At 40.5% G+C, this 17,550-nt stretch overlaps 3 long non-coding RNA genes across 4 annotated transcripts in view; all 3 read right to left on the bottom strand.

Moving 5' to 3' along the window:
- The window catches only part of LOC119500111, a 14,105-nt gene extending 5,143 nt beyond the window's left edge, over nt 1-8,962 (bottom strand). The window contains exons 1-2 of one of the 2 annotated variants that reach the window (XR_005209551.1): nt 8,951-8,962; nt 5,144-5,173 (exon numbers count right to left, since the gene is read on the bottom strand). This is a non-coding gene — a long non-coding RNA (uncharacterized LOC119500111). Of the gene's footprint in view, nt 1-5,143; nt 5,174-5,977; nt 5,992-8,950 lie in introns of those variants that run through there. The other variant, XR_005209550.1, reaches the window with a different exon arrangement.
- Nucleotides 8,963-10,558: 1,596 nt separating this feature from the next.
- Nucleotides 10,559-11,296, bottom strand: LOC119500060. Its single transcript, XR_005209521.1, has 3 exons — nt 11,032-11,296; nt 10,920-10,962; nt 10,559-10,786 (listed from the first exon to the last, which is right to left on the bottom strand). It is a non-coding gene; the product is annotated as an uncharacterized LOC119500060 (long non-coding RNA).
- Nucleotides 11,297-12,990: 1,694 nt separating this feature from the next.
- On the bottom strand, nt 12,991-15,004 carry LOC119500102. Its single transcript, XR_005209543.1, has 4 exons — nt 14,985-15,004; nt 14,376-14,407; nt 13,371-13,457; nt 12,991-13,238 (listed from the first exon to the last, which is right to left on the bottom strand). It is a non-coding gene; the product is annotated as an uncharacterized LOC119500102 (long non-coding RNA).
- Nucleotides 15,005-17,550: the final 2,546 nt, after the last annotated feature.

Here is a 17,550-nt window from a genome sequence, read left to right as displayed (position 1 = left end):
CCGCGGTAAGAGCGCCCGCTCTACCGGGTGAGCTATAACACTCAACGGGCTTTTTTCATCGGCGCGCGACTGTTTAAATAAATAACACCACAGAACTTTTGCCTTTGGACTGGGTCCTTGACCAGGGCTCTGGATGACCCCAGGCAGCCTGGAATTGGTGCTGCTGGCCCGTTGGTCTCTGCCTCGTCGCTGCAGGCCGACTGAATGTGCGCTGCACGCTCTCTCGAGTACGCAGAGACTGTTCAGAGCTTTCGCCAAGACACTCTGGGAGTCAGAGTGAAAGACTCTAACCTTACCTTACCTTTTTCAGACATTGTTTAGACTTTTCTTTTCCAACATTTTTCAAACTTTTTTTAGACATTTTTTTCAGACATTTTTCAAACCTTTTTTTCAGATATTTTTGAAACATTTTTTTTTTACGGATATTTTTTCAGACTTTTTTTTATATATATTTCAGATTTTTGACATTTTTAAGACTTTTGTGTCCGGACATTTTTCAGACTTTTTTTTTTTTACATAACATTTTTTAGACCTTTTTTCAGACATTTTTCAGACTTTTGCTTCTGGACATTTTTCAGACTTTTGCTTCTGGACAGTTTTCAGACTTTTTTTTTTATATATTTTTCAGACATTTTTTTATATATATATATATATATATAATTTTTCAGACTTTTCTGGACATTTTTCAGACTTTGTGTCTGGACATTTTTCAGATTTTTTTTTTCAAATATTTTAAAGACATCTTTCAGACTTTTGCTTCTGGACTTTTTCAGATTTTTTTTTTTTACATAACATTTTTAGACCTTTTTTCAGACATTTTTCAGACTTTTGCTTCTGGACTTTTTCAGACTTTTTTTTTCAAATAATTTTCAGACTTTTTTTTTATATATATATTTTTCAAACTTTTCTTAACATTTTTCAGACTTTTGTGTTCGGACATTTTTCAGACTTTTTTTTTTTTTTTTTTTTTTTTTACCTTTTCAGACATTGCTTGATTTTCTCAAACTTTTTTTAGACTTTTTTTTCAGACATTTTTCAAACCTTTTTTTCAGACATTTTTCAAACTTTTTTTCAGTTTTTTTTCCAGTATTTTTCAAACAAACATTTGTTTCAGACATTTTCAGACTTTTTTTGGACATTTTTCAGACTTTTTCTTTTTTCGAATATTTTTCAGACTTTTTTTTTTATACATATTTTCAGACTTTTCTTGCCATTTTTCAGACTTTTGTGTCAAGACATTTTTCAGACTTTTTTTTTTTACATACAATTTTTTAAGCCATTTTTCAGACATTTTTCAGACTTTTGCTTCTGGACATTTTTCAGACATTTTTTTTCAAATACTTTTCAGACTTTTTTTTTCAGACTTTTTTTTTTTCAAACATTTTTCAGACTTTTTTTTTCGAAAACTTTTCAGACTTTTTTTTTTATATATATTTTTTTAAACTTTTCTTGACATTTTTCGGACTTTTGTTTTCCGGACATTTTTCAGACTTTTTTTTCCAACATTTTTCAGACTTTTTTTTTTCGAATACTTTTCAGACTTTTTTTTATACATTTTTTAGAAAAAAAAGCTTCGGCCACTCGTGATGTGTTCGGTGTCCCATGGAGGTTTCCAAACACCTCTCGCCATTCTGCCCTCCCAGACTGCTCCCCAGCCTGTCCTGGAGGCATCTGTGAACACCAAAGTCCTCCTTGAAGGCAGATTGCCCAAGGGTACACCTTGTGTGAGCAACTTGCGGTCCCTCCATGGGCTCAGAGCTCTCTGACATGACTGAGTCACTCTGAGCTTCACATGCCTGTCCCTCCGTGGATGGAGGTTGAACGCATTCAGCCACCGCTGCAGGGGCCGAGCCCTGAGCAGGCCCAGCGGAATCACCAACACTGCTAATGATATCAACCCCAGCAGTCTCTGAAAGTGAAGCAACTGTAGGCGTTTGCCCAGTCGGAAGATACGCAAGACCGTTAGGATTCTCGCAACCCTCTGAGGGGTAAGGGACGCCTTCATCACAAGTGAGTTCAGGCAAAGCCCCAAGAATACTGTTTCCTGCCTCGGTTCGAGGTTGCTTTTCTTTAAGTTCACCCTGAAACCAAGGGATTGGACATGAGCTAAGACCCTCCCGGTATGCTGCATGACCTGTTCGCGAGATGAAGCGCAGACCAGCCAGTCGTCCAGGTGTGGCAGGATCTTTAAGCCTGCACTCTGGAGTGGTGACAGATCGACAAATGGGGACGTGGAAGTACGCGTCTTTTAGATCGATAGTGGTGAACCGTTCCCCTTGCTCTATCGACTCTAGAATGTGCCGTGTGTGCAGCATTCTGAACGGCAGAACCTTTATGTAGGTATTTAGGCGCTGGAGGTCCAGGATGGGACGTATCCCACCATCCTTTTTGGGAGCAAGGAAATATGTTGAATAAAAGCCAGCTTGCTGTTCGCTGGGCCTTACCTTCGCAATTACGTTCTTCTGAAGGAGGATTGCAATCTCCTCGGACAGAACTTTTGCCTGGAATGGGTCCTTGACAAACGTCATCTGGACCCTGGAAAAAGGTGGGGGCCGCCGCCGAAATTGAATTCTGTAACCCCTTGCAACAGTAGCCACTACCCAGGGGTCTGAGACTTCCTTCTCCCAGCTGTCCAGGCGTAGCTGGGAGTGAACCTTGGCAGCTTCCCCACCACTCCTATGCAGAGGCCCCCTGGGTCCCTGGACCTTTGGGGGGGCGTCTCCTTTGAGGAGCCCCTCTTGCTGTACGCCGGGGCTGAAACCCTTGATGCTGCAGTCGCAGTCTTCCTGCAGCATCACCCGAACTTTGTGCACCTGAGCCCTGGCGCCTGCCACGCATCCAGGGCTCTGGATGACCCCAGGCAGCCTGGAATTGGTGCTGCTGGCCCGTTGGTCTCTGCCTCGTCGCTGCAGGCCGACTGAATGTGCGCTGCACGCTCTCTCGAGTACGCAGAGACTGTTCAGCTTTCTCCAAGACACTCTGGGAGTCAGAGTGAAAGACTCTACCCGGTACCACCGGCATGTTGCTGAGCTCCTTCCTGATGTTCTCGGGGAGGGTTGTCTGAGCTAGCCAGATCTGTCTGCGGGCCATCATGGCTGACGACATAGCGGAACCGATGTCACGAGTAAGCTGAGAGTGTGTGGACAGTGCCGCATCTATCAGGTTTCTGGTGTCCTGATCACCCGCACCTAGCGGTCCTTCTGAGCGCTGCTAACAAGAGAGCGAGTGCATTTCCTGCACGCGCCGCGCGGGCGGCTGCATTATAGGACCTACAAACCAAGTGGTCTGTCTTCTTGCACTCCTTACGAGGACAGTGTGGATTAGTGGTCACCTTATCTGGGCCTAGAGGGGTTAAAGCTGCCATTTCCCTCTCTACAGGCGGCATATCGCCCAAACCGGACTCATGGGGGTACTGTGCCTTGGCTAGCCTCCCGCACCCCGAATTAAACTGAGGGGCGCTACCAGGATTATTCCATGACCTCCTTAACATCTGACAATAATCCTCGGCTGCAGGAATAGTCACTGAGGGGCGAGACTGCGAGATGCCGGCCCAGACTCCCTCGGATGAGCTAGGGGTTTCGATTGGAATTGAAAGGCCCATAATCTTAGCCGCACTCAAACCTTTGAAAACACATCACTGGGAACAGAATCGCCAGTACCATCGTCTACGGACGCAGATTCACCTGTGTGAGATAGGCTAAGGCAATGTGACTCTTCAGCAATCTCTGGGTGACCCTCGTCCTCCAAGGGAGAACCCTGTGCATAGAGTGATATAGCATCAGGGTGATCGGCCTGATGTTCTCCATATGCCGGCAAGTCCCTAGGGGAGATCCCCTCCGAACAAGCCGCAGTCAGTGGAGCTGCTCTCTGAGCCTCCATTCTACTCACCCTGTCTGCCAGACCACGAATGGCGGCCAGGATTTGAGACTGAGTATCCACCTGCCCCCAGTAGTCAATGGGGATATATGCACTCGCTGGCTCAAAGGTATAAACAAAAATACTGCTCATAAGAACTAAAATCACCCCTTTCCTGTACGCGGACGTACAAGGGGGAACAAATAACCAATCCCACCTACTGCGCACAGAGGTTTAAGGGGGAAATGAAAACGCCCTTTTAAACACAAGGGGAATGCAAGGCAAAATCCTTGGCTAAATGAAATATGCCGAAAGGTGGATTCGAACCCCGGCCTACCGCGGTAAGAGCGCCCGCTCTACCGGGTGAGCTATAACACTCAACGGGCTTTTTTCATCGGCGCGCGACTGTTTAAATAAATAACACCACAGAACTTTTGCCTTTGGACTGGGTCCTTGACCAGGGCTCTGGATGACCCCAGGCAGCCTGGAATTGGTGCTGCTGGCCCGTTGGTCTCTGCCTCGTCGCTGCAGGCCGACTGAATGTGCGCTGCACGCTCTCTCGAGTACGCAGAGACTGTTCAGAGCTTTCTCCAAGACACTCTGGGAGTCAGAGTGAAAGACTCTAACCTTACCTTACCTTTTTCAGACATTGTTTAGACTTTTCTTTTCCAACATTTTTCAAACTTTTTTTAGACATTTTTTTCAGACATTTTTCAAACCTTTTTTTCAGATATTTTTGAAACATTTTTTTTTACGGATATTTTTTCAGACTTTTTTTTATATATATTTTCAGATTTTTGACATTTTTTTAAGACTTTTGTGTCCGGACATTTTTCAGACTTTTTTTTTTTTTACATAACATTTTTTAGACCTTTTTTCAGACATTTTTCAGACTTTTGCTTCTGGACATTTTTCAGACTTTGCTTCTGGACAGTTTTCAGACTTTTTTTTTTATATATTTTTCAGACATTTTTTTATATATATATATATATATATAATTTTCAGACTTTTCTGGACATTTTTCAGACTTTTGTGTCTGGACATTTTTCAGATTTTTTTTTCAAATATTTTAAAGACATCTTTCAGACTTTTGCTTCTGGACTTTTTCAGATTTTTTTTTTTTACATAACATTTTTTAGACCTTTTTTCAGACATTTTTCAGACTTTTGCTTCTGGACTTTTTCAGACTTTTTTTTTCAAATAATTTTCAGACTTTTTTTTTTATATATATATTTTTCAAACTTTTCTTAACATTTTTCAGACTTTTGTGTTCGGACATTTTTCAGACTTTTTTTTTTTTTTTTTTTTTTTTTTTTAACTTTTAAGAAATTTATTGATTTTATAAAAATTTTTTTAGACTTTTTTTTCAGACATTTTTCAAACCTTTTTTTCAGACATTTTTCAGACTTTTGCTTCTGGACATTTTTCAGACTTTTGCTTCTGGACAGTTTTCAGACTTTTTTTTTATATATTTTTCAGACATTTTTTTATATATATATATATATATATATAATTTTCAGACTTTTCTGGACATTTTTCAGACTTTTGTGTCTGGACATTTTTCAGATTTTATTTTTTAAATATTTTAAAGACATCTTTCAGACTTTTGCTTCTGGACTTTTTCAGATTTTTTTTTTTTACATAACATTTTTTAGACCTTTTTTCAGACATTTTTCAGACTTTTGCTTCTGGACTTTTTCAGACTTTTTTTTTCAAATAATTTTCAGACTTTTTTTTTTATATATATATTTTTCAAACTTTTCTTAACATTTTTCAGACTTTTGTGTTCGGACATTTTTCAGACTTTTTTTTTTTTTTTTTTTTTTTTTTTTACCTTTTCAGACATTGCTTGATTTTCTCAAACTTTTTTTAGACTTTTTTTTCAGACATTTTTCAAACCTTTTTTTCCAGACATTTTTCAAACTTTTTTTCAGTTTTTTTTCCAGTATTTTTCAAACAAACATTTGTTTCAGACATTTTCAGACTTTTTTTTGGACATTTTTCAGACTTTTTCTTTTTTCGAATATTTTTCAGACTTTTTTTTTTTATACATATTTTCAGACTTTTCTTGCCATTTTTCAGACTTTTGTGTCAAGACATTTTTCAGACTTTTTTTTTTTACATACAATTTTTTAAGCCATTTTTCAGACATTTTTCAGACTTTTGCTTCTGGACATTTTTCAGACATTTTTTTTCAAATACTTTTCAGACTTTTTTTTCAGACTTTTTTTTTTCAAACATTTTTCAGACTTTTTTTTTCGAAAACTTTTCAGACTTTTTTTTTTATATATATTTTTTAAACTTTTCTTGACATTTTTCGGACTTTTGTTTTCCGGACATTTTTCAGACTTTTTTTTCCAACATTTTTCAGACTTTTTTTTTTCGAATACTTTTCAGACTTTTTTTTATACATTTTTTAGAAAAAAAAGCTTCGGCCACTCGTGATGTGTTCGGTGTCCCATGGAGGTTTCCAAACACCTCTCGCCATTCTGCCCTCCCAGACTGCTCCCCAGCCTGTCCTGGAGGCATCTGTGAACACCAAAGTCCTCCTTGAAGGCAGATTGCCCAAGGGTACACCTTGTGTGAGCAACTTGCGGTCCCTCCATGGGCTCAGAGCTCTCTGACATGACTGAGTCACTCTGAGCTTCACATGCCTGTCCCTCCGTGGATGGAGGTTGAACGCATTCAGCCACCGCTGCAGGGGCCGAGCCCTGAGCAGGCCCAGCGGAATCACCAACACTGCTAATGATATCAACCCCAGCAGTCTCTGAAAGTGAAGCAACTGTAGGCGTTTGCCCAGTCGGAAGATACGCAAGACCGTTAGGATTCTCGCAACCCTCTGAGGGGTAAGGGACGCCTTCATCACAAGTGAGTTCAGGCAAAGCCCCAAGAATACTGTTTCCTGCCTCGGTTCGAGGTTGCTTTTCTTTAAGTTCACCCTGAAACCAAGGGATTGGACATGAGCTAAGACCCTCCCGGTATGCTGCATGACCTGTTCGCGAGATGAAGCGCAGACCAGCCAGTCGTCCAGGTGTGGCAGGATCTTTAAGCCTGCACTCTGGAGTGGTGACAGATCGACAAATGGGGACGTGGAAGTACGCGTCTTTTAGATCGATAGTGGTGAACCGTTCCCCTTGCTCTATCGACTCTAGAATGTGCCGTGTGTGCAGCATTCTGAACGGCAGAACCTTTATGTAGGTATTTAGGCGCTGGAGGTCCAGGATGGGACGTATCCCACCATCCTTTTTGGGAGCAAGGAAATATGTTGAATAAAAGCCAGCTTGCTGTTCGCTGGGCCTTACCTTCGCAATTACGTTCTTCTGAAGGAGGATTGCAATCTCCTCGGACAGAACTTTTGCCTGGAATGGGTCCTTGACAAACGTCATCTGGACCCTGGAAAAAGGTGGGGGCCGCCGCCGAAATTGAATTCTGTAACCCCTTGCAACAGTAGCCACTACCCAGGGGTCTGAGACTTCCTTCTCCCAGCTGTCCAGGCGTAGCTGGGAGTGAACCTTGGCGGCTTCCCCACCACTCCTATGCAGAGGCCCCCTGGGTCCCTGGACCTTTGGGGGGGCGTCTCCTTTGAGGAGCCCCTCTTGCTGTACGCCGGGGCTGAAACCCTTGATGCTGCAGTCGCAGTCTTCCTGCAGCATCACCCGAACTTTGTGCACCTGAGCCCTGGCGCCTGCCACGCATCCAGGGCTCTGGATGACCCCAGGCAGCCTGGAATTGGTGCTGCTGGCCCGTTGGTCTCTGCCTCGTCGCTGCAGGCCGACTGAATGTGCGCTGCACGCTCTCTCGAGTACGCAGAGACTGTTCAGCTTTCTCCAAGACACTCTGGGAGTCAGAGTGAAAGACTCTACCCGGTACCACCGGCATGTTGCTGAGCTCCTTCCTGATGTTCTCGGGGAGGGTTGTCTGAGCTAGCCAGATCTGTCTGCGGGCCATCATGGCTGACGACATAGCGGAACCGATGTCACGAGTAAGCTGAGAGTGTGTGGACAGTGCCGCATCTATCAGGTTTCTGGTGTCCTGATCACCCGCACTAGCGGTCCTTCTGAGCGCTGCTAACAAGAGAGCGAGTGCATTTCCTGCACGCGCCGCGCGGGCGGCTGCATTATAGGACCTACAAACCAAGTGGTCTGTCTTCTTGCACTCCTTACGAGGACAGTGTGGATTAGTGGTCACCTTATCTGGGCCTAGAGGGGTTAAAGCTGCCATTTCCCTCTCTACAGGCGGCATATCGCCCAAACTGGACTCATGGGGGTACTGTGCCTTGGCTAGCCTCCCGCACCCCGAATTAAACTGAGGGGCGCTACCAGGATTATTCCATGACCTCCTTAACATCTGACAATAATCCTCGGCTGCAGGAATAGTCACTGAGGGGCGAGACTGCGAGATGCCGGCCCAGACTCCCTCGGATGAGCTAGGGGTTTCGATTGGAATTGAAAGGCCCATAATCTTAGCCGCACTCAAAACCTTTGAAAACACATCACTGGGAACAGAATCGCCAGTACCATCGTCTACGGACGCAGATTCACCTGTGTGAGATAGGCTAAGGCAATGTGACTCTTCAGCAATCTCTGGGTGACCCTCGTCCTCCAAGGGAGAACCCTGTGCATAGAGTGATATAGCATCAGGGTGATCGGCCTGATGTTCTCCATATGCCGGCAAGTCCCTAGGGGAGATCCCCTCCGAACAAGCCGCAGTCAGTGGAGCTGCTCTCTGAGCCTCCATTCTACTCACCCTGTCTGCCAGACCACGAATGGCGGCCAGGATTTGAGACTGAGTATCCACCTGCCCCCAGTAGTCAATGGGGATATATGCACTCGCTGGCTCAAAGGTATAAACAAAAATACTGCTCATAAGAACTAAAATCACCCCTTTCCTGTACGCGGACGTACAAGGGGGAACAAATAACCAATCCCACCTACTGCGCACAGAGGTTTAAGGGGGAAATGAAAACGCCCTTTTAAACACAAGGGGAATGCAAGGCAAAATCCTTGGCTAAATGAAATATGCCGAAAGGTGGATTCGAACCCCGGCCTACCGCGGTAAGAGCGCCCGCTCTACCGGGTGAGCTATAACACTCAACGGGCTTTTTTCATCGGCGCGCGACTGTTTAAATAAATAACACCACAGAACTTTTGCCTTTGGACTGGGTCCTTGACCAGGGCTCTGGATGACCCCAGGCAGCCTGGAATTGGTGCTGCTGGCCCGTTGGTCTCTGCCTCGTCGCTGCAGGCCGACTGAATGTGCGCTGCACGCTCTCTCGAGTACGCAGAGACTGTTCAGAGCTTTCTCCAAGACACTCTGGGAGTCAGAGTGAAAGACTCTAACCTTACCTTACCTTTTTCAGACATTGTTTAGACTTTTCTTTTCCAACATTTTTCAAACTTTTTTTAGAAATTTTTTGTTCAGACATTTTTCAAACCTTTTTTTTTTTACGGATATTTTTTCAGACTTTTTTTTATATATATTTTCAGACTTTTGACATTTTTTAAGACTTTTTTTTTTTACATAACATTTTTTAGACCTTTTTTCAGACATTTTTCAGACTTTTGCTTCTGGACATTTTTCAGACTTTTTTTTTTCGAATACTTTTCAGACTTTTTTTATATATATATATATATAATTTTCAGACTTTTCTTGACATTTTTCAGACTTTTGTGTCCGGACATTTTTCAGACTTTTTTTTCCAACATTTTTCAGACTTTTTTTTCCAACATTTTTCAGACGTTTTTTTTTCGAATACTTTTCAGACTTTTTTTTATATATATATATATATAATTTTCAGACTTTTCTTGACATTTTTCAGACTTTTGTGTCCGGACATTTTTCAGACTTTTTTTTTTTCAAATATTTTAAAGACATCTTTAAGACTTTTGATTCTGGACTTTTTCAGACTTTTTTTTTCAAATAATTTTCAGACTTTTTTTTTTTTAATATATATTTTTCAGACTTTTTTCAGACATTTTTCAGACTTTTGCTTTTGGACATTTTTCAGACTTTTTTTTAAATATATTTTTCAGACTTTTCTGGACATTTTTCAGATTTTTTTTTTTTACTTTTTTTTCAAATATTTTCAAGACATTTTTCAGACGTTTGCTTCTGGACTTTTTTTTTTAAATAACATTTTTCAGACTTTTTTTTCAAATCTTTCAGACTTTTGTGTCAGACATTTTTCAGACTTTTTTTTTTTTTTTTTTACCTTTTTCAGACATTGTTTAGACTTTTCTTTTCCAACATTTTTCAAACTTTTTTTAGACATTTTTTTCAGACATTTTTCAAACCTGTAAATGTAATTAGAGTATATGTATGGCTCAATAAGGAAGCTGGTTAATAATTAATAATTGACTTATGGAAAAGGGGTGGGATTAAATAACTTTATACTTCTTCTCACTCCTTTTCGAATATGTAAATCAAGGCATCAAATGTTGACAATTTACTTTTCATTGTATATAAATACTACTTGTTTCTGACTGTCCACTTGTTTGTATGATCATTCTTTTTCCTTATTTTTTTTTTTTTTTTTTGTATTCTACATGCTTGAAATAAATTTTGAAATGAAATGAAAAATGAAATAAGCAATGGAAATAAACCAAAGGATTCACTTTGTATATTGAGCTCAGAAGCTTTAAGAGCAGCAGATAGTTCACCTTTTCAATGCAGCTTAAACAGGGTTGAGATCTGATAACATTTAATTTTATTTATTTATTAAAGATTTATGATTCATACAATTGTGTTCAATGCAAATGATTATACTCCATACAGCAGGTTGGTACAGTGATTTGGGAGAGTGGCCCTGAACCAGAAGACCTGGTTTTACTCTCAAGCTTCCACTGTGCTGAAGTGTGCCAAAAGCAAGGCACTGAAACTATATATTGTGACGTAACCATTTACTTTTCAAATGATGGTGAAAAGTCCACTGCTAACATCCAAAATTACACTGATGTCCAAAAAGTGAAAATACATTGTTTTTTATTACATTTTCCTAACATTCCTAACTGACATTTTACATGACGTACTTTTTTTTAAATTTTTTTTTTTTTAAAAAAACTAACCTAACATCCTGACTTATCACGAAATCTTTTCATCACGCACTATCTTGGCTAACATTCCTAACATACCTAACATGCTATACTATTGACTTTTTTTTTTTTTTTTTAACACGACTTTTTTCATCACGCACTATACTAAGCTAACATTCCTAACATACCTAACATGCTATAGACCTTTTTTTTTTTTTGGTGACTAAGAGTCATGGAATGAGGGGAAACAGAGAGAGAGAGATGCGGCAAAGGTCCACAGGTCCGGATTCGAACCCGGGTCGACCGCGGCTAAGACTCAGCCTTAGCCATACATGGGCGCCCGCTGTACGAACTGAGCTAGCCAGGCGCCCACTATTGCCATTTTTGACATACTATATAAATCTAGTTTTCATGACTTTTACAATGCCATTTTTCGGATGTACTATGCTATACATTTTTTGATGACATTTTGATGACATACTAAATACTATACTAAACTATGACATTTTACATCACTAAAGTTAATGATTAATAATTGATTTATGGAGAAGGGGTGTGATTAAATAAGTTTATACTTCTTCTCACTCCTTTTGGAATATGTAAATCAAGGCATCAAGTGTTTGAAAATGTATTTTTCTTATGCTTTTCATTGCATGTAAATACTACTTGTTTCTGACTGTCCACTTGTTGGTATGATCCTTTTTTTCTTTCTTTTTTTTGTATTCTACATGTTGGAAATAAATTTTGAAATGAAATGAAACGTTATCCAACACCTGCCATGTGCAGCTTAACACAAGCTAACTATTTCTTCTTACTATTTGAAAAAACAAGTTGCATCAGCTAACACGGTAAAAAAAAAGAAGAGCTAAACAAAGTGTAACAAAATACGAACCATTTAAATAGAAGGAAGTATAAAAATAGGAGCAGTATATACAGTATTGACAATAAACAAACTATTAACAAAAGTGCACCAGTGGAAAATGATATTGCACAGTGAGTGTAGGAGCTAAAGTCTACAACTGTAGCTACTGAGGTGATTAGCCCTGGACTGACGCGCTTTTCGCTGTAGATGGTACCTTTAGTTGTCTGTTGTGCTGTACAAAAGTGATCCTGAGTCCGCTCGTTGGTTTTACAATAACAGTTCATTTATTCTTAATATGGTATTAAAGAAGCAAGTCCAGTTACCATAGCAACGAGTAAACAATAACAACACGGCAAACAATTCAGCGTCCCTGCGGTCAAAACCCTTTGCCCTTCCGGGCTAAACCCTGACGCCAACAACACACCTCCTTACCTATATACCCGTGGCTGGGTCAATCAATTAACACAGCGCCACCTAGTGTTCCTAAAAGTGAATTACACTACAACCTCTGTATGCCAGCATACATCATACATCATGTTTTGGCTCTTACAGTGAGAATGAAATGAATGAATGAAATTCCACCTGAAAAATATCAGGTAATTGTCAGTTTTTGGTGTGTAAGTGGTCTACTGGGAGAAAAGATAACAAATAGTCAATATGATTAAGATAAATATATCAGTAATGAATTGGTATTGTGATAAAGTCATATTATAAGTAATGATTTGGTATTCTGGATTGATAACAAATTTAAATTTTGATAAGGATAATTACATCAGTAATTCATTTATATTTCTGTAAGACACAGATTAAAGGTAATAATTATAGTTACAATAATTATAAATAATAAAAAGTATAGTTAGACAAATTCAGGAAAATGTAATTAGAGTATATGTATGGCTCAATAAGGAAGCTGGTTAATAATTAATAATTGACTTATGGAGAAGGGGTGGGATTAAATAAGTTTATACTTCTTCTCACTCCTTTTCGAATATGTAAATCAAGGCATCAATCATTTACTTTTCATTGTATATAAATACTACTTGTTTCTGACTGTCCACTTGTTGGTATGATCATTCTTTTTCCTTATTTTTTTTTGTATTCTACATGCTTGAAATAAATTTTGAAATGAAATGAAAAATGAAATAAGCAATGGAAATAAACCAAAGGATTCACTTTGTATATTGAGCTCAGAAGCTTTAAGAGCAGCAGATAGTTCACCTTTTCAATGCAGCTTAAACAGGGTTGAGATCTGATAACATTTAATTTTATTTATTTATTAAAGATTTATGATTCATACAATTGTGTTCAATGCAAATGATTATACTCCATACAGCAGGTTGGTACAGTGATTTGGGAGACTGGCCCTGAACCAGAAGACCTGGTTTTACTCTCAAGCTTCCACTGTGCTGAAGTGTGCCAAAAGCAAGGCACTGAAACTATATATTGTGACGTAACCATTTACTTTTCAAATGATGGTGAAAAGTCCACTGCTAACATCCAAAATTACACTGATGTCCAAAAAGTGAAAATACATTGTTTTTTATTACATTTTCCAAACATTCCTAACTGACATTTTACATGACGTACTTTTTTTTAAATTTTTTTTTTTTAAAAAACCTAACCTAACATCCTGACTTATCACGAAATCTTTTCATCACGCACTATACTTGGCTAACATTCCTAACATACCTAACATGCTATACTATTGACTTTTTTTTTTTTTTTTTTTAACACGACTTTTTTCATCACGCACTATACTAAGCTAACATTCCTAACATACCTAACATGCTATAGACCTTTTTTTTTTACATAACATCTTTTAGACCTTTTTTCAGACATTTTTCAGACTTTTGCTTCTGGACATTTTTCAGACTTTTTATATATATATATATATATATATAATCTTCAGACTTTTCTTGACATTTTTCAGACTTTTGTGTCAGACATTTTTCAGACTTTTTTTTTTTTTTTTTTACCTTTTTCAGACATTGTTTAGACTTTTCTTTTCCAACATTTTTCAAACTTTTTTTAGACATTTTTTTCAGACATTTTTCAAACCTTTTTTTTCAGATATTTTTGAAACATTTTTTTTTTACGGATATTTTTTCAGACTTTTTTTTATATATATTTTCAGATTTTTGACATTTTTTAAGACTTTTGTGTCCGGACATTTTTCAGACTTTTTTTTTTTTACATAACATTTTTTAGACCTTTTTTCAGACATTTTTCAGACTTTTGCTTCTGGACATTTTTCAGACTTTTGCTTCTGGACAGTTTTCAGACTTTTTTTTTTATATATTTTTCAGACATTTTTTTATATATATATATATATATAATTTTCAGACTTTTCTGGACATTTTTCAGACTTTTGTGTCTGGACATTTTTCAGATTTTTTTTTTCAAATATTTTAAAGACATCTTTCAGACTTTTGCTTCTGGACTTTTTCAGATTTTTTTTTTTTACATAACATTTTTTAGACCTTTTTTCAGACATTTTTCAGACTTTTGCTTCTGGACTTTTTCAGACTTTTTTTTTCAAATAATTTTCAGACTTTTTTTTTTATATATATATTTTTCAAACTTTTCTTAACATTTTTCAGACTTTTGTGTTCGGACATTTTTCAGACTTTTTTTTTTTTTTTTTTTTTTTTTTTTTTACCTTTTCAGACATTGCTTGATTTTCTCAAACTTTTTTTAGACTTTTTTTTCAGACATTTTTCAAACCTTTTTTTCAGACATTTTTCAAACTTTTTTTCAGTTTTTTTTCCAGTATTTTTCAAACAAACATTTGTTTCAGACATTTTCAGACTTTTTTTTGGACATTTTTCAGACTTTTTCTTTTTTCGAATATTTTTCAGACTTTTTTTTTTTATACATATTTTCAGACTTTTCTTGCCATTTTTCAGACTTTTGTGTCAAGACATTTTTCAGACTTTTTTTTTTTTACATACAATTTTTTAAGCCATTTTTCAGACATTTTTCAGACTTTTGCTTCTGGACATTTTTCAGACATTTTTTTTCAAATACTTTTCAGACTTTTTTTTCAGACTTTTTTTTTTCAAACATTTTTCAGACTTTTTTTTTCGAAAACTTTTCAGACTTTTTTTTTTATATATATTTTTTAAACTTTTCTTGACATTTTTCGGACTTTTGTTTTCCGGACATTTTTCAGACTTTTTTTTCCAACATTTTTCAGACTTTTTTTTTTCGAATACTTTTCAGACTTTTTTTTATACATTTTTTAGAAAAAAAAAGCTTCGGCCACTCGTGATGTGTTCGGTGTCCCATGGAGGTTTCCAAACACCTCTCGCCATTCTGCCCTCCCAGACTGCTCCCCAGCCTGTCCTGGAGGCATCTGTGAACACCAAAGTCCTCCTTGAAGGCAGATTGCCCAAGGGTACACCTTGTGTGAGCAACTTGCGGTCCCTCCATGGGCTCAGAGCTCTCTGACATGACTGAGTCACTCTGAGCTTCACATGCCTGTCCCTCCGTGGATGGAGGTTGAACGCATTCAGCCACCGCTGCAGGGGCCGAGCCCTGAGCAGGCCCAGCGGAATCACCAACACTGCTAATGATATCAACCCCAGCAGTCTCTGAAAGTGAAGCAACTGTAGGCGTTTGCCCAGTCGGAAGATACGCAAGACCGTTAGGATTCTCGCAACCCTCTGAGGGGTAAGGGACGCCTTCATCACAAGTGAGTTCAGGCAAAGCCCCAAGAATACTGTTTCCTGCCTCGGTTCGAGGTTGCTTTTCTTTAAGTTCACCCTGAAACCAAGGGATTGGACATGAGCTAAGACCCTCCCGGTATGCTGCATGACCTGTTCGCGAGATGAAGCGCAGACCAGCCAGTCGTCCAGGTGTGGCAGGATCTTTAAGCCTGCACTCTGGAGTGGTGACAGATCGACAAATGGGGACGTGGAAGTACGCGTCTTTTAGATCGATAGTGGTGAACCGTTCCCCTTGCTCTATCGACTCTAGAATGTGCCGTGTGTGCAGCATTCTGAACGGCAGAACCTTTATGTAGGTATTTAGGCGCTGGAGGTCCAGGATGGGACGTATCCCACCATCCTTTTTGGGAGCAAGGAAATATGTTGAATAAAAGCCAGCTTGCTGTTCGCTGGGCCTTACCTTCGCAATTACGTTCTTCTGAAGGAGGATTGCAATCTCCTCGGACAGAACTTTTGCCTGGAATGGGTCCTTGACAAACGTCATCTGGACCCTGGAAAAAGGTGGGGGCCGCCGCCGAAATTGAATTCTGTAACCCCTTGCAACAGTAGCCACTACCCAGGGGTCTGAGACTTCCTTCTCCCAGCTGTCCAGGCGTAGCTGGGAGTGAACCTTGGCGGCTTCCCCACCACTCCTATGCAGAGGCCCCCTGGGTCCCTGGACCTTTGGGGGGGCGTCTCCTTTGAGGAGCCCCTCTTGCTGTACGCCGGGGCTGAAACCCTTGATGCTGCAGTCGCAGTCTTCCTGCAGCATCACCCGAACTTTGTGCACCTGAGCCCTGGCGCCTGCCACGCATCCAGGGCTCTGGATGACCCCAGGCAGCCTGGAATTGGTGCTGCTGGCCCGTTGGTCTCTGCCTCGTCGCTGCAGGCCGACTGAATGTGCGCTGCACGCTCTCTCGAGTACGCAGAGACTGTTCAGCTTTCTCCAAGACACTCTGGGAGTCAGAGTGAAAGACTCTACCCGGTACCACCGGCATGTTGCTGAGCTCCTTCCTGATGTTCTCGGGGAGGGTTGTCTGAGCTAGCCAGATCTGTCTGCGGGCCATCATGGCTGACGACATAGCGGAACCGATGTCACGAGTAAGCTGAGAGTGTGTGGACAGTGCCGCATCTATCAGGTTTCTGGTGTCCTGATCACCCGCACTAGCGGTCCTTCTGAGCGCTGCTAACAAGAGAGCGAGTGCATTTCCTGCACGCGCCGCGCGGGCGGCTGCATTATAGGACCTACAAACCAAGTGGTCTGTCTTCTTGCACTCCTTACGAGGACAGTGTGGATTAGTGGTCACCTTATCTGGGCCTAGAGGGGTTAAAGCTGCCATTTCCCTCTCTACAGGCGGCATATCGCCCAAACCGGACTCATGGGGGTACTGTGCCTTGGCTAGCCTCCCGCACCCCGAATTAAACTGAGGGGCGCTACCAGGATTATTCCATGACCTCCTTAACATCTGACAATAATCCTCGGCTGCAGGAATAGTCACTGAGGGGCGAGACTGCGAGATGCCGGCCCAGACTCCCTCCGATGAGCTAGGGGTTTCGATTGGAATTGAAAGGCCCATAATCTTAGCCGCACTCAAAACCTTTGAAAACACATCACTGGGAACAGAATCGCCAGTACCATCGTCTACGGACGCAGATTCACCTGTGTGAGATAGGCTAAGGCAATGTGACTCTTCAGCAATCTCTGGGTGACCCTCGTCCTCCAAGGGAGAACCCTGTGCATAGAGTGATATAGCATCAGGGTGATCGGCCTGATGTTCTCCATATGCCGGCAAGTCCCTAGGGGAGATCCCCTCCGAACAAGCCGCAGTCAGTGGAGCTGCTCTCTGAGCCTCCATTCTACTCACCCTGTCTGCCAGACCACGAATGGCGGCCAGGATTTGAGACTGAGTATCCACCTGCCCCCAGTAGTCAATGGGGATATATGCACTCGCTGGCTCAAAGGTATAAACAAAAATACTGCTCATAAGAACTAAAATCACCCCTTTCCTGTACGCGGACGTACAAGGGGGAACAAATAACCAATCCCACCTACTGCGCACAGAGGTTTAAGGGGGAAATGAAAACGCCCTTTTAA

Source organism: Sebastes umbrosus, chromosome 2, assembly GCF_015220745.1.
Source record: "Sebastes umbrosus isolate fSebUmb1 chromosome 2, fSebUmb1.pri, whole genome shotgun sequence".
Taxonomy (NCBI): domain Eukaryota; kingdom Metazoa; phylum Chordata; class Actinopteri; order Perciformes; family Sebastidae; genus Sebastes; species Sebastes umbrosus.
The sequence above is the reverse complement of the archived record's forward strand: the minus strand, read 5'-3'. Positions and strand labels throughout refer to the sequence as shown.